At 43.7% G+C, this 16,031-nt stretch overlaps 1 pseudogene; it reads left to right on the forward strand.

Annotated features, from left to right (window-relative positions):
- Positions 1-2,351: 2,351 nt before the first annotated feature.
- On the forward strand, positions 2,352-15,505 carry LOC133381747 (zinc finger protein 883-like; annotated as a pseudogene).
- Positions 15,506-16,031: the final 526 nt, after the last annotated feature.

Below are 16,031 nucleotides of genomic sequence, written 5' to 3' on the forward strand. Positions count from 1 at the left end.
AAAAGCGGGTAAGAGAAACATCAACTCCTTTGAAATGTGGAGGAGAGCTTTGCGCATTCCATAGACTGCAAAAAAGACAAATAATTGGGTGTTAAAATATAAACGTACTGCCTTCAAGTGGATTCCAACTTATGGTGACCCTATGAATAGGGTTTTCATGAGGCTGAGAGGCAGTGAATGGCCCAAGGTCACCCAGTGCTCTTCATGGCTGTATACCTTCAGGTTGTTTTGGGTTACCAAAAATGAGATGCAGACATGAGGTTTGCTTACAAAGAGTTAAAATTTATTGAGTTTCCTTACAAAGCATACAGCCAAGTATCCCCAATAAAAGTGGATCAGCCACACAGCCCTGCAGTAGCTAGTGTCAGACTGAACACTCATACTGGGCACAAGAGACATTTTTATAGGATAAAAACTGGCATACAACTAGAATATTACATAAATGATTAATGAGTATACAGACATCAAAAATAATATATTATGGCACCTGCACATACCTAACCTTTAACAGGACATCTTAAAATACAATATAAGGTGCCAACTAGCTGTCTATTGCTAAGATCTATTTTCATCTTCCTTTCATCCTTCAACTAGCCACAGCTATCTCACCTGCCCCATCCCATCATTGACCGTCCCTTGACTCATCCACCTGTCGTAGGGACATAACTTATACTTTCAGAACAAGTGATAATCTTAGCCTTGACTAGCTGCCTAACGGGGCTCCTTTCATGTCTTGATTAATGAGATACCTTCCCAGTATCATACTGGGCAAGCCATCATGAACTCATTAAAACACCTAGATTAGAGTCCAGGTGGGCCTGAGGTGATCTGGCATTCCCAAGGATGCTGGGGCTCTAAAGGGGGAATATAATCCTTTAGGCTAAAGTAAATATGCTAAAGCTATCTTTTAGCTGACATAGATATTTTGCTACTATAGGGCATACAATGGCTGTGTGGGGATTTGAGCTCTGCTCTCTCAGGTCATAGTCCAACACCTTAACCACTACACCACACTGGCTCTCATTTGGGTGTTAGAACAAATTAAACAGAACTGTCACTAGAGGCCAAAATGATGAAACTGAGGTTATCATACTTTGGACACAACATGAGAAGACCTGATTCACTAGAAAAGACAATAATGCTGGGAAAAACAGAAGGGAGTAGAAAAAGAGGAAGGCCAAACAAGAGATGGATTGATTCCGTAAAGGAAGCCACAGACCTGAACTTACAAGGTCTGCACAGGGTGGTTCATGATAGATGCTTTTGGAGGTCACTGATTCATAGGGTCGCCATAAGTCATAATCGACTTGAAGGCACATAACAACAGCAATGACATCATTATGCATTTATGAACTTTCAGAAGCTTGATAATTTTGATTCAATAAATTTATTGTCATTCTTGATGGGGAGAGTCCCCATATACAGAGGTATATGGTTTGGGGTACCCCAACATATATTTTGGGTTCAGAGACATGTTAACTTTGCTTTGGAGTTGCTGTAGCTGAGAATTTCTTCTTTTTTAGTATGCTGAACTCTCTGCTGGAACTTTCTCACAGAAGCAAGCCCACCCTGCATGGTACGTATGTACATGGTGCTCCAGCAGCTGGTTCCAGAACCAGATGGGGAGGGGACCAACCCCACCCAATGACACAGGCAGGCCCGATTTACTGCTCTTTTTAACCATGCTGGCAGCAACAAGTAAGCTAAGTTGAAGGTGAATTTGTGTTACTTCTTTTCTGCCTTTGCCACATTGACTAGTTGTGTAATAGGATCGTTATAATATGTTAAGTTATATTGATAGTGTTGGTATGGCTTTTGACGCTGCTGTTATATCTGCCATTTGTTATTTTCCCGTTTGTTGTATTATTTCACTTGAAATTGTTTTTGCTCGTGTTTGATTTGCTGTAAGCTATTTCATATGCAGCGCGTTTTTGTTTTCCTTTTTGTACGTCGCTTTGAGTCCTATTTTTGGAAAAAAAGCAACTAATAAACGCTATTAATAAATAAACAAACAAACAAACAAACAAACAAACAATTGGAGCCTGGGTTGCGCTGGCTGTGGCCGGAGCTCGCTTGCGTTGAGAAGCTCCATGTGGGATGGGGGGAGAGCATCCTCCCAGCCCCCCCCCCCCGGACTTTTGCAAAGTTTAATTCTAAACCGCATTCTGCTCCTCGCCCATCAGGAGTCTGGCGGGGGGGCTATTCCACGACGGAGCAGAGACATAGACCAGGGCAGGGGTTAAACTAGTCGTCACGCCCAGTTCCCACTGGAACACGAGGGTCCCTCAAGCGGAGAGGCGGCGGTTGGGAAGTGGTCTACAGGCATAGCTCTAGGGGGGGCCGTGTTCGGAAAGGAACCTGAAGTGTCGCAAGTGAGCGGGAGAGGAGAGGAAAGCTCCTAGAGAGGCAGGAGATTTTTTTTAAAAAAAAAAGCGTGGGGGAGGGACTTCAGGGGCCACCACCCCTCCCCCCCCTTTTGTATTGCACGGCGGGAAATCGGCCCGGTGAGATTCCCTGGGAGAGCGGGGAAGGTCGATAGCCGGAGAGGGCAAAGAGGTAAAGATGCAAAAGTGGGGGTGATGAGACGGGGGGGGGCAGGAGGACAAAGACCCTCCGAAAAAGCTCCCCCCTCTCAGAACCCATAGATGGGGCCCAGGTCCATGCACCCTATCTGCAAAAACTGCTGCATGAGGGCAAAAGCCTCCTTGAAGTTCCCCCAGCAGAGCTCACCCCCCCCTCCAAAAAGGGAATGTGCGGCGGGGGAGGCTGCAGGACGCCTTTCTGCGGAGGAAACAGCATTGCATGGCGGGGGGGGGGGAGGAAGAGGGGGAGGAGAACGAGGTCTCCAAAAAAGGGAGGAGGAAGGGAACCCCTCCCGAGGAATCCAAGTTGGTCTGCCTGCAGAGCCCGCCCCCCACCGCGCCTATTTGCAGGGCTAGAATTGGAGCGTCCGACTTCCCTCTAGGGGAGGAGTGGGATGGGATTGCGGGTCCAGAGGAAAAAGCCTTTGACGGGGGTGGGGGATGGGGGAGAGAGAGCTGTGCTGTTTCCCTGCTGGAGGGGGGGGGTTGGATTTTCTATACCTGAAAAAAAGAAGAGGAAAATGGGGGAGGGGTGATGACGTTGCCTTGAAACTGAGCAGGCGCCCCCCCCCAAGCCTCAAGGCAGAGGTTGAAGGGAATAAAGTCAGTGCCCCCCCTTCTCCTCTGCTGGGCTTGCTGCCGCTGCTCCTTGAGGAGAGGGAGGGGCTCTCCAATCACAGAAAATAAAAAGCCTACCTTGAATTTCCAAAGTCCCTTTGAAGTGGTGTTTTGTTTTTGTAACTTAATTCATTATATGCTTTATTTTTAAATTGCTTCTATTATCCATATTTATTATGCAGGCAATAAATCACACATTAGGACTCTTATGCTGAAAGGCCTGTGTTTGGTTGGCTAGAAATGGGTTTACAGCTCTGCATTTAGCAGCTTACAAGGTAAATTGATTTCAAATTAAATGATTGTATTGATGGACCCTTCTTTCCCCCTCTGCCTTCCTGTCTCTTTGGCATTGCTATGGCAGCAAGCCAGGGGTCAGGAGCACTGGAAATTAAAGTTGTCCCAGTGCTGTGGGCGTTTGGCTTACTGCTACAGCAGTTGTGGGGCAGCGGAAGGGAAGCCTCCCTCTCTTCCTCCCTCTTGCTATTTTTGAAGCAGAAATGGGACCGTAGAGTGGTTGTAGGGGGTGGAGTTGAGACAAGCATGTTCTACCGCTGCTGCTGGACACTATATGCTTCTGCAAACCAGTTGCTGGAAAGTGCAGGAGGGGAGAATATTATTGCACTGAGGTCCTCATTCTGGACTTCCCACTAGCATCTGGTTGGCAACTGTGAGAATAGGATGCTAGGCTAGATGGACCATTGGTCTGATCCAGGTGGGTCTTCTTATGGTCTTAAGGAGAGAGGAGTTTATTTCATCTGTGTCTCAGGCTACAATCTGAACTAGAGAACATGTGGGAGGGTTGTAATGCTTGTTTCATATTTGAAGCAAGCCTGATCAGCTGCCAAAATTTATAATGCAAGCCTGGAACGTAGCAAACATTTTAATTTTGATTGTGTCAGTTATGAATAGAGACACAATCAAAACATGTATTTTGAACCTAGGTATCTGTATTTGAGTCCAAAAAGTGTTGTAAAAAGTGGCCTTAATGAGCTGTGCATGACAAACTCCTGGCCTTTAATTTTTTGGAAATAGTCTGATGTATCAGATAAATGAAAGATGTACAACATTTTTTCCAATTATTTTCAATATTGCAGCTATTTTGTTCATTTATTTGGTTTTTGATCTCATGATATGAAAGCTCATGGAGAATTATATGGTGACATGTTTCATTTGAAGAACTCATCATTCAGCAGGGAGATATTTGACAAAGATTTGTTCTTCCTTGAGGTATTTTTAAGACTCTTATTCATACAGTTAGAAGGATTTTGTTCATAAAGTACAGTTGGGAAAAATTAGAACTGAATCAGGAGATATATATTCCGGATCTCTTTATCCAGAATAAAAGTGCTTGATCTTCTTGAGTTTCCTTCCCAGAGCTTGGCAGCTACAGCTCAGGGGCCTAATAGCCAATCAGGAGACCCCTGGAAGGTGGAATATTCCAGGGCCTTTTTCCGCCTTCTCATAGGTGCGCTCTCACAGCTAGCTAAGGGTGGTGACTGAGTGCGTGCAGGTGTCTAAATCCTCATCTAGTGAGGAAAAACTGCTTCCCAGCAGAAAGATGTTACCCATAAGGCTGCATTCCAGGAGCAAGACGTTACCCACAGTTCTTCATGACAGAGCCATGTTTTCAGGCCAAAGGAATAGGTTGTTTTGACAAAGTCCATCGTGGCCGCCGCTCTGGTTGGTTCCTTGACCACCTGTTCTACGGCATAGTTATTTAGGGTATGTAGAGATTTCACCTCTTGATTGTGACAGGAATGCACATGTAGCCAGTCAATGTGAGGGTAATTGAAGTCAAACATTACTACATTTTTTTTTTATTTCATTTTCATCTCAAGTTCACGCTTGAGTATTTTGACTAGGAGGACAATGACACATCCCCAGTAACAAGGCATTACAGATGCACAGTGCCTTGAACAAGTATTTGCCCTCTGACTAATTTTCTGCGTGTTTGCATATTTTTTGCACAGAATGTTGTAAGATCTTGAATCAAGCCTAATATTAAGGAAAAGGGAACCTGAGTGAACCAACAACACAACATTTTGATACTTATCTTATTTATCTATTAAAGAAAGTTAAGCAAGACCCAATGCCTGTGTGAAAAAGTAATTTCCCCCTTAGACTCAAAACCTCATTACACCTTTATCAGCAATGACTGCAACCAAATGCTTCCTGTAGTTCTTCACCAATCTCTCACAGTGCTGTGGTGGCATTTTGGCCCACTCTTCCATGCAGAACGGCTTTAACTCAGTGACATTTGTGGGTTTTTGAGCATAACAACTCCTGTCAGATCCTGCCACAATATCTCAATGGTGTTCAGGTCTGGACTTTGACTAGGCCATTCCAAAACTTTCAATTTCTTGTTCTTCAGTCATTCTGATGTAGATTTGCTTGTGTGTTTCAGATGATTGTGCATCAGCTTCAGCTGACGGACGGATGGCCTGACATTGTCCTATAGAATTTGCTGATACAAAGCAGAATTCATGGTTCCTTCAATGATGGCAAGTTGTCCTGATCCAGCAAAGCATCCCCAATCGATGACATTGCCACTACCATGCTTGACTGTTGGTATGAGGTTCCTCATGTAGAATGCAGTGTTTGGTTTTCGCCAGACATAATGGGGCCCATGTTGCCCAGATAGTTCCATCTTTGATTCATCTGTCCATAGAAAATTGAACTCTTGAGGATCATGCAGGTGCTTTCTGGCAAACAATGTTCTATGGACAGATGAGTCAAAGATGGAACTTTTTGGGCAATGCGGGCCCCGTTATGTCCACATGTTGAATTGATGGAGAGCTCCCCCAAAGTCCTGAACTTGACTGTCTAGACCAGCCTTTCCCAACCTTTGGGCCCCCAGATGTTGCTGGACTACGTTCCCATCATTCCTGAGCATTGGCCGTGCTGGCTGGGGCTGATGGGAGTTGTAGTCCCACAACATCTGCGGGCCCAAAGGTTGGGAACGGCTGGTCTAGAACATGATCCTTGGTGAGGCGTATTATAAATACATCTGAAAAATAATTGTATTTGTCTGCAATGCAACCCTGGCAGACAGAGCACTAGGCTGCAAAGGCACCAGCCTACCACAGCACTCATTCAGCTTATCCCAAGCGCCAGTTCTTATTAAATCTCTGGCCTCACAGCATTATGACATTTGCCTCTGGTCTCCTCATCTCTCCTTCCTGCTCTGGAACTTCTCCCTGCCTGCAACTGTTGGACCTCACTTTTGCATCTGGCCCCGTTGGGTCGATGGACAGCTTCTCCCACATCCTGATTGTGGCCTTCGTTGAATCCTAAATGGGAGAGAATTTGTTCACTGAGGAACAGGTTATAAAGGAACAGGAATTCCATTGGTATAAGATGGCACAATACCTGTCCTCCTTGGACCAGATTCAGAGGTTGCAGGCAAAATACAGACATGAATGGGTATGAAGTGGTGAGGAATGCCCCTCCCAGTACAGCACCCCAGCACAAATTTGTGTAGCATTGGTCTTGGGCCTCCACTGACTTTGTATCTGACCACCTATTCTTTTGACTCTTACCAGATCTGTGGCTCTTTGGACGTAGAGAAGCAGGTTGTTGGGTTTGATCCCTGACCCAATCATTTGTCTCCGCCTTGAACTCCTAACAGGTTTTTCTTTTTCTTTCTTATTTGCCCAAACAGGTGAAGGGCAGGAGAAAAAGCATTACGTAGAGCCATTTGTGGTGTCTGTGCAAGCAAGAATGAAGTAGGAAAAGAGACATCTGGGAATCAAAGGGGAAATCTTGTACTTTGCAGAGTGCTGTTGTCAATGAACTCTTGATCCAGTAGGAAGATCACAAAGGGATAAGAAAGGGAAAGTGTCCGTGAGGGGGCGGAATATTAAAAAATAAACCAAAGTTTATTTAAAAAATCCAAAACCCACAGAGGGGAGAAACCACATGAATGCATGGAGTGTGGAAAGTTTTTAAGACACCATCACCACCTTACTTCACATCAAAGAACCAGTACAGGACAGAAAGCATATGAGTGCATGCAACGTGGAAAGAGGTTCAACAGGAGCTCTCATCTTACTTGGCATCAAAGAACCCACACAGGGGAGAAACGATATAAAAGCATGGAATGTGGAAAGGTTTTCAGTCAAAGTGGAAACCTTACTTCACATCAAAGAACCCACAGAGGCACGAAATCCACACAGTGTGGAAAAAGCTTCACTCAGAAGGACTGTCTTACTGAACATAAAGGTATGCACACAGAGGAGAAATTGCATGAATGCATGGAGTGTGGAAAGAACTTCACTGTGAGAAGTAAGCTGACTTTACACCTAAGAACCCACACAGGAGAGAAACCATATAAATGCTTGGAGTGTGGAAAAAGATTCAGTCAGCACCACCACCTTAATTCACACCACAGAACCCACACAGGGGAGAAGCCATATAAGTGTCTGGAGTGTGGAAAGAGTTTCAGTCATAGTGGAATCCTTACTTTACATCAAAGAACCCACACAGGAGAAAAACCATATAAATGTATGGAATGTAGAAAGACCTTTAGTGTGAGCTGCCAACTTACATTGCATCAAAGAACCCACACAGGAGAGAAACCATATAAATGCATAGAGTGTGGAAAGAGTTTCAGTCGTAGTGGAAGCCTTTCCTCCCATCACAGAACCCACACAAGAGAGAAACCATATAAATGTATGGAGTGTGGAAAGAGTTTTAGTGTAAGGAGTATACTTACCAAGCATCAAAAAACACACACAGGAGAGAAACCATATGAATGCATAGAGTGTGGGAAAAGTTTCAGTGTTAGAGGAAATCTTTCCTCCCATCAAAGAACCCACACAGGAGAGAAACCATATCAATGCACAGAGTGTGGAAAAAGTTTTAGTCGGAGCCAACACCTTACCTCACATCACAGAACCCACACAGGGGAGAAACCATATAAGTGTCTGGAGTGTGGAAAGAGTTTCAGTCATAGTGGAAGCCTTACTTTACATCAAAGAACCCACACAGGAGAAAAACCATATAAATGTATGGAGTGTGGAAAGACCTTTAGTGAGAACAGCAAACTTACATTGCATCAAAGAACCCACACAGGAGAGAAACCATATAAATGCATGGAGTGTGGAAAGAGTTTCAGTCGTAGTGGAAGCCTTTCCTCCCATCACAGAACCCACAAGGGAGAGAAACCATATAAATGTACAGAGTGTGGAAAAAGTTTCAGTCAGAGCCAACACCTTACTTCACATCACAGAACCCACACAGGAGAAAAACCATATAAATGTACAGAGTGTGGAAAAAGTTTCAGTCAGAGCCAACACCTTACTTCACATCACAGAACCCACACATGAGAGAAATCGTATAAATGTATGGAGTGGGGAAAGAGCTTTAGTGCAAGGTGTAAACATACTTTGTATAAAGGTACACACATAGGAGAGAAACCATATGAATGCATGAAGTGTAGGAAAGGTTTCAGTTGCAGTGGAAGCCTTACTTTACATCAAAGAACCCACACAGGGAAGAAACCTTTTAAATGTATGGAGTGTGGAAAGTGCTTCAGTCAGAATGAGCAACTTATTCAACATCAAAGAACTGACAAGGAGAACTATAAAAATTTATTAACTATGGAAAGGTTCAGCGTGAGCTCTTTATTTGCATCATCGGTGACATCTTACTGCACCCCAAAGAACCCACACAGGAAAGAAAAGAACCATTTTAAAAAAATGGAAGTCTTGTCCAAATGAAGAAAATAAAAAGAAACACAAACTCTGGCAAAAAAAATGCAAGAAGACAATAAAGGATGCTAAAAAAGAATTTGAGGAGCACATTGCTAAGCACATAAGAACCAAAAACAAAAAAATCTATAACTACATTCAAAGCAGGAGACCATCTAGGGAGGCGATTGGACCCTTGGATGATAAGGGAGCCAAAGGTATACTAAAGAACGATAAGGAGATTGCAGAGAAGCTCAATGAATTCTTTGCATCTGTCTTCACAGTGGAAGATATAGGGCAGATCCCTGAACCTGAACTAACATTTGCAGGAAGGGATTCTGAGGAACTGAGACAAATAGTGGTAACAAGAGAGGAAGTTCTAGGCTTAATAGACACAGACCTCAATAGGTTTAAGAGTCTTTACTGACTTGAAGGTTTCAGACATAAACGCACTTTCCAACTTCTCCTGACTACAAAACATTCCCCACACTTTAGCTTTCACTTTCAAGGATTATATACAGTTTCTCTGCCCTTGCCAGCCGGCATCTGTTGTCCACCGACCTTGGCAGTCACGAAGACAGATTAACCCCATAAGTGTCATTTCTGCACTGTCTTTCTGGAAACCTCTGCACTTAGTCTCCTGAGCAGCCTACAGCTCCCACCTTTCCATAAAGACAGTTATTTTCCAAATGCAATACATATGTGTTACAGACATTTTCTTTGCTTTTACATATTTTCAGTCATTACAGTCATTCAAGGTTTAATACAATCCAAATACAATGTGTCTTCATCATACTTTTCTGTGCATTCTTGGCTTCTAACTGTGCCAATGCAAAACCTATCCGGCGGTTTCCCCAGGTTAGCTCTTTCAGAGCATCTCAATAACACAGTTTCCTCTGTGTTACTCCCATTCACCCTAGACACAGGTTGTTCTTCTTCATCTTTCACCTCCTGCTCTAACTCATTTATTGTGGATGCATCCCGTGAACTACCTAACTCAACATATGTGCTTTGTTCCCACTCCTGCTCTTGAACCTGAACGCTTCTACTCAGCACTACTTGTTTCTGACTTGGTACCCATACACGGTAGTATGCATTCTGGAAACCTAGTATATTTCCTCTCTGCGCTCTATGGGCCAGTTTCCCTTGTCTCTTGCCTTTGGGTATGTGCACCCAGCACCTCGCCCCAAACCTCGCAATGTGCTGAAGCCTTGGCTTCTTTCCTGTGAGCTTTTCATATGGAGACATGTTCAGTGTTCTATGAAACAGTCTGTTTTGAATGTATGTTGCATACAGCATGCATTTCCCTCAAAACGCATTTGTCAATTCAGAATCAAGTAACATAGCTCTTGTTGCCTCCTGAAGTGACCTGTTTTTCCTCTCAGCAGTTCCGTTTTGAAACGGTGAAAATGGTGCAGTAAAATGCTGTTCTATACCTTTGGTTGCCAAGTACTGCTCTAGGGATTTGCCCGTGAACTCTCCCCCTTGATCTGAGCGTATTTTCTGTATTGTTACTCCATGTTGCGTTTCAACCTTCTTTATAAACAATTTCAGCTTCCCCTCTGCTTCATCTTTACTCTTAAGCAGATATATGTTGCTATATCTAGTGTAGTCATCCACAATCACCATAAAGTACTTTGCACCCCTTACGAAGTCTTAAATGGGCCTGATAAATCAACATGAATTAACTGGTATGGTGCACTCGTGTTACTTTCTGCCTCTTTGTTTATAGGAGCAACTGTGGCTTTGGTTTTGTTGCATATTTCACAATCAATATATTTATCACACTCTTTCAGCGTCACATCCTCACTATGACTTGGAGTTTTCGCTATTGTTCCAAAACTAGCGTGTCCTAGTTTTCTGTGCCATTGATGTACGCAGCTATCATGTGGCTTTCTGTTAGCACTCATTGTAGCACAACCTGCGTGTTTGAACTGAATGTAAAATAGAGAGTCTCTCAGAAACCCCTGCATACAGACTTTGTTTCCTTTCTGTATCTTACGCTGTCCTTGTGTAAATGTAACAGTGTAGCCCATGTCATTCAACTTCTTTACAGACATTGTTACATTCCAATCATGGCACATACAAAACATCTGTTATAATTGTATTTAACATACTTAGCTTCAATGTACCTCTTCCCAACACCTCCCTTTTTGTCCCATCCGCCAGTACGACTACTTCTTTCACGGGACGTGAGGTTTTAAACAAGTTTAAGTCTTGTACCATACAGTGTGTCGCTCCTGAATCGACCACCCATAAATCACAGTCTTTGCTTTCACAGCTTTTCAGTTTACAAGTCCCCGCACTCACCAGCTGCACGCTTGACTGCTTCCAGCCCCTTTCTCTCCGCTTTGCTGCACAGTTTCTCTGTAGATGTGTTTTAGAACCACAAAAATAACAGGCTTTAAGTCCAAATGATGTGTCTTTGAAATACGTCTTCCTGCTTTCTCTTTTCTCTGCCTTTTCTTTTTTCTCCGGTCTCTCTTCTTCTCTCCGACTCCTGGAGAAGTTTGCCCGCAACATAATTCTGTCAATCCTGCATCAGGCATTGCTTCTAATGAACTGATCAAAGGATCCCAAGATGCGTCTAACGAAGACAAGATGATGTAAACTCTCTGCAACTGTGTGTGCTCTATATTTCGCTCCTGCAGCTCTGCAAACAGTCTCTTGAATTCCATCAAATGCTCAGACATAGTCCCTTCCTCTGCCAGTTTCATTTGATACAGTTTGCGCGCTAAATAAATCTTGCTACTGGCCGTCTGTCTGACATGAACTGCGTGTAAAGCTGTCCACATAAGCTTCGCTGTTGGCAGTTCTTTTACATGTAACAACTGAGAATCGGATAAAGCCAATATAATGAATGCTCTTGCCTTTTCGTCCATGCGTATCCACGCTTGCTGCGGAGCTCCCAGTGGGTGTGCATCAATCACCTCCCATAGATCCTCTTTTGTCAGGAAAGCTTGCATTCTTATTCTCCAGCTTGAATAATTACTTTCTGTTAGCCATTCCAGAGGCATTCCAGCTGAAAGTGAAACTGCCATCCTCACAGACACTTTCCCTCCTCCTTTCTCGCTCAAGCACTCAGCCATGTTACCGCTTCTTCTCAAGCTTCTGGCTTGCTTGCTGCCGGTCTGGTCTGTTTGCCCCTGACCTGGGCTATTCTGCTATTCTGGCTAGGCTGAGCAGTCCTGGGCCCATAACCCTGTGGTGCGGTGAATTTCCAGCGTATGCCCTGTCCCGGTTGTACCCGGTAGCCCTGTCCCAGATAGCCAGCAAGATAGAGAGACACAGACCTCGATAGGTTTAAGAGTCTTTACTGCCTTGAAGGTTTCAGACATAAAAGCACTTTCCAGCTTCTCCCGACTACAAAACATCCCCCACACTTTAGCTTTCATTTTCAAGGATTATATACAGTTTCTCTGCCCTTGCCATTCGGCATCTGTTGTCCACCGACCTTGGCAGTCACGAAGACAGATTAACCCCATAAGTGTCATTTCTGCACTGTCTTTCTGGAAACCTCTGCACTTAGTCTCCTGAGCAGCCTACAAGTTCTAGGCTTAATAGACAATATAAAAACTGACAAATCACCAGGCCCGGATGGCATCCACCCGAGAGTTCTCAAATAAATCAAATGTGAAATTGCTGATCTGCTAACTAAAATATGTAACTTGTCCCTCAGGTGATCCTCCGTGCCTGAGGACTGGAAAGTGGCCAATGTAACACCAATCTTCAAAAAGGGATCCAGGGGGAATCCCGGAAATTACAGGCCAGTTAGCTTAACTTCTGTCCCTGGAAAATTGGTAGAAAGTATTATTAAAGCTAGATTAACTAAGCACATAGAAGAACAAGCCTTGCTGAAGCAGAGCCAGCATGGCTTCTGCAAGGGAAAGTCCTGTCTCAGTAATGTATTAGAATTCTTTGAGAGTGTCAACAAGCATATAGATAGAGGTGATCCAGTGGACATAGTGTATTTAGACTTTCAAAAAGCATTTGACAAGGTACCTCACCAAAGACTTCTGAGAAAGCTTAGCAGTCACGGAATAAGAGGAGAGGTCCTCTTGGGGATAAAGAATTGGTTAAGAAACAGAAAGCAGAGAGTAGGAATAAACGGACAGTTCTTCCAATGGAGGGCTGTAGAAAGTGGAGTCCCTCAAGGATCGGTATTGGGACCTGTACTTTTCAACTTGTTCATTAATGACCTAGAATTAGGAGTGAGCAGTCAAGTGGCCAAGTTTGCTGATGACACTAAATTGTTCAGGGTTGTTAAAACAAAAAGGGATTCCAAAGAGCTCCAAAAAGACCTCTCCAAACTGAGTGAATGGGCAGAAAAATGGCAAATGCAATTTAATATAAACAAGTGTAAAATTATGCATATTGGAGCAAAAAAACTTCATTTTACATATACGCCCATGGGGTCTGAACTGGCAGTGACCGACCAGGAGAGAGAACCCAGGGTTGTGGTGGACAGCATGATGAAAATATTGACCCAGCGTGCGGCAGCTGTGAAAAAGGCAAATTCCATGCTAGGGATAATTAGGAAAGGTATTGAAAATAAAACAGCCAATATCATCATGCCATTGTACAAATCTATGGTGTGGCTGCATTTGGAATACTGTGTACAGTTCTGGTCACCCCATCTCCAAAACGGATATTATAGAGTTGGAAAAGGTTCAGAAGAGGGCAACCAGAATGATCAAGGGGATGGAGCGACTCCCTTATGGGGAAAGGTTGCTGCATTTGGGGTGTTTTAGTTTAGAGAAAAGGCGGGTCAGAGGACACACGGTAGAAGTGTATAAAATTATGCATGGCATTGAGAAAGTGGATAGAGAAAAGTTTTTCTCCCTCTCAATACTAGAACTTGTGGACATTCAGAGAAGCTGAATGTTGGAAGATTCAGGACAGACAAAAAGAAGTACTTCTTTACTCAGCGCATACTCAAACTATGGAATTTGCTCCCACAAGACGTAGTAATGGCCACCAGCTTGGACGGCTTTAAAAGAAGATTAGACAAATTCATGGAGGACAGGGCTATCAATGGCTACTAGCCGTGATGGCTGTGCTGTGCCACCCTAGTCAGAGGCAGTATGCTTCTGAAAACCAGTTGCCGGAAGCCTCAGGAGGTGACAGTGTTCTTGCACTCTGGTCCTGCTTGCGGGCTTCCCCCAGGCACCTGGTTGGCCACTGTGAGAACAGGATGCTGGACTAGATGGGCCATGGCCTGATCCAGCAGGCTCTTCTTATGTTCTTAACCTCCCTTGTAGACTGTGAGGATGCTGTGGACATAATATATCTCGACTTCAGCAAAGCTTTTGGCAAAGTGCCCCATGATATTCTGATTAGCAAGCTAGCTAAATGTGGGCTGGATGGAACAACTATTAGATGGATCCACAGTTAGCTCCAAATTGTACTCAAAGAGTGCTCATCAATGGTTCCTTATCAAACTGGGCGGAAGTAACAAGTGGGGTACCACAGGGCTCAGTCCTGGGCCCAGTGCTCTTTAACATTTTTATTAACGACTTGGATGAGGAGGTACAAAGCATGCTTATCAAATTTGCAGATGATAAAAAATTGGGGGGCATAGCCAATACCATGGAAGACAGAAAGAAAATTCAAAGGGACCTTTATAGGCTGGAGCGTTGGGGCTGAAAACAACCGAATGAAATTCAACAGGGATAAATGCAAAGTTCTACACTTAGGAAAAAGAAACCAAATGCACAGTTATAAGATGGGGAATACTTGGCTCAGCAGCACGACATGTGAGAAGGATCTTGGAATTTTCGTTGATCACAAGCTAAATATGAGCCAACTGTGATGTGGCTGCAAAAAAGGCAAATGCTATATTAGGCTGCATTAACAGAAGTATAGTTTCCAAATCGTGTGAATTACTAGTTCCCCTCTATCCAGCACTGGTTAGGCCTCATCTTGAATACTGCATCCAGTTCTGGTCTCCGCACTTTAAAAAGGATGCAGATGTTAGGAATAAATTATTCCTAGGCCCCAAGAGTTGTCAAAGAGTTGTCAAGAAACACTACATTATTACCAGATCTAGTGCTGCTCTGAATCATGGGACTCAAAGAAGGTGGGAGGACATGACTCTCTAGCTTTCGTCTCTACCCTCATGAGAAAAGAACACGCAGAGGCGCCTGTAAGGCTAGAGAAAGAGATAAAATGTATCCCTATGATTTGTTTCTGTTTCTCTCTGTCCTGCTTTTTACTATACACATCCTGCATTTGTAGCTGTTCAGCACAAAGAAACAAGGGTTCCCAAAATATCTTGTTAGAATGTATCCATAGTTTTTGCGTCATACTGCTGTGTGGGTAACTTTCAAAGGTTACTAAACCCTATGTTTATCTTTCACCAAGTGTCAATCTAACCCTGATCCTCACTTTTCCTTATTCTTATCTCACATTAAGTTTTCTTAAGATTGACAAGTGTATGATGTCTTTATCAATTCCTTGCTTTTTAGAATTATGAGAAATGTAACAAAGGATAAGAAAAGGCGCTTGCTTTATCTCTGTAATACTGTATTCCCATCTTATGATTTTAATAATATTGTATCTTGTTTTGCTTATGAAAACTATATAATGGATGCCTTACTTAATAAACGTTGCTCTCTGCCCTGACAGACTCCTGTCTGCACAGTTCAGAGATCCCTTCTTGATCAAGCAGTTTGTGTGTTGCTTTATGTTTGGTATCTGGCTGGACCACTAACAGGTAAATTAACTTGCTAAAACTTGCACTCCTATTCAGGGTAAAGAGGTGCGTTAGCTCGCCCTCGGAGAGAGGGGAGGGAGCTTAAATTTGAACCTAACACAGACAAACCGGAACGGGTTCAGAAGAGGGCAACAAAGATGATCAGGGGACTGGAGACAAAGCCCTATGAGGAGAGACTGAAAGAACTGGGCATGTTTAGCCTGGAGAAGAGAAGACAGGGGAGATATGATAGCACTCTTCAAGTACATGAAAGGTTGTCACATAGAGGAGGGCTGGGATCTCTTCTCAATTGTCCCAGAGTGCAGGACATGGAATGATGGGCTCAAGATGCAGGAAATCAGATTTCGACTGGACATGGAAAAACGTCCTAACTGTTAGAGCCATACGACAATGGAACCAATTACCTAGAGAGGTAGTGGGCTCTCC

The sequence above is a fragment of the Rhineura floridana genome, chromosome 3 (assembly GCF_030035675.1).
Source record: "Rhineura floridana isolate rRhiFlo1 chromosome 3, rRhiFlo1.hap2, whole genome shotgun sequence".
Taxonomy (NCBI): Eukaryota; Metazoa; Chordata; class Lepidosauria; order Squamata; family Rhineuridae; genus Rhineura; species Rhineura floridana.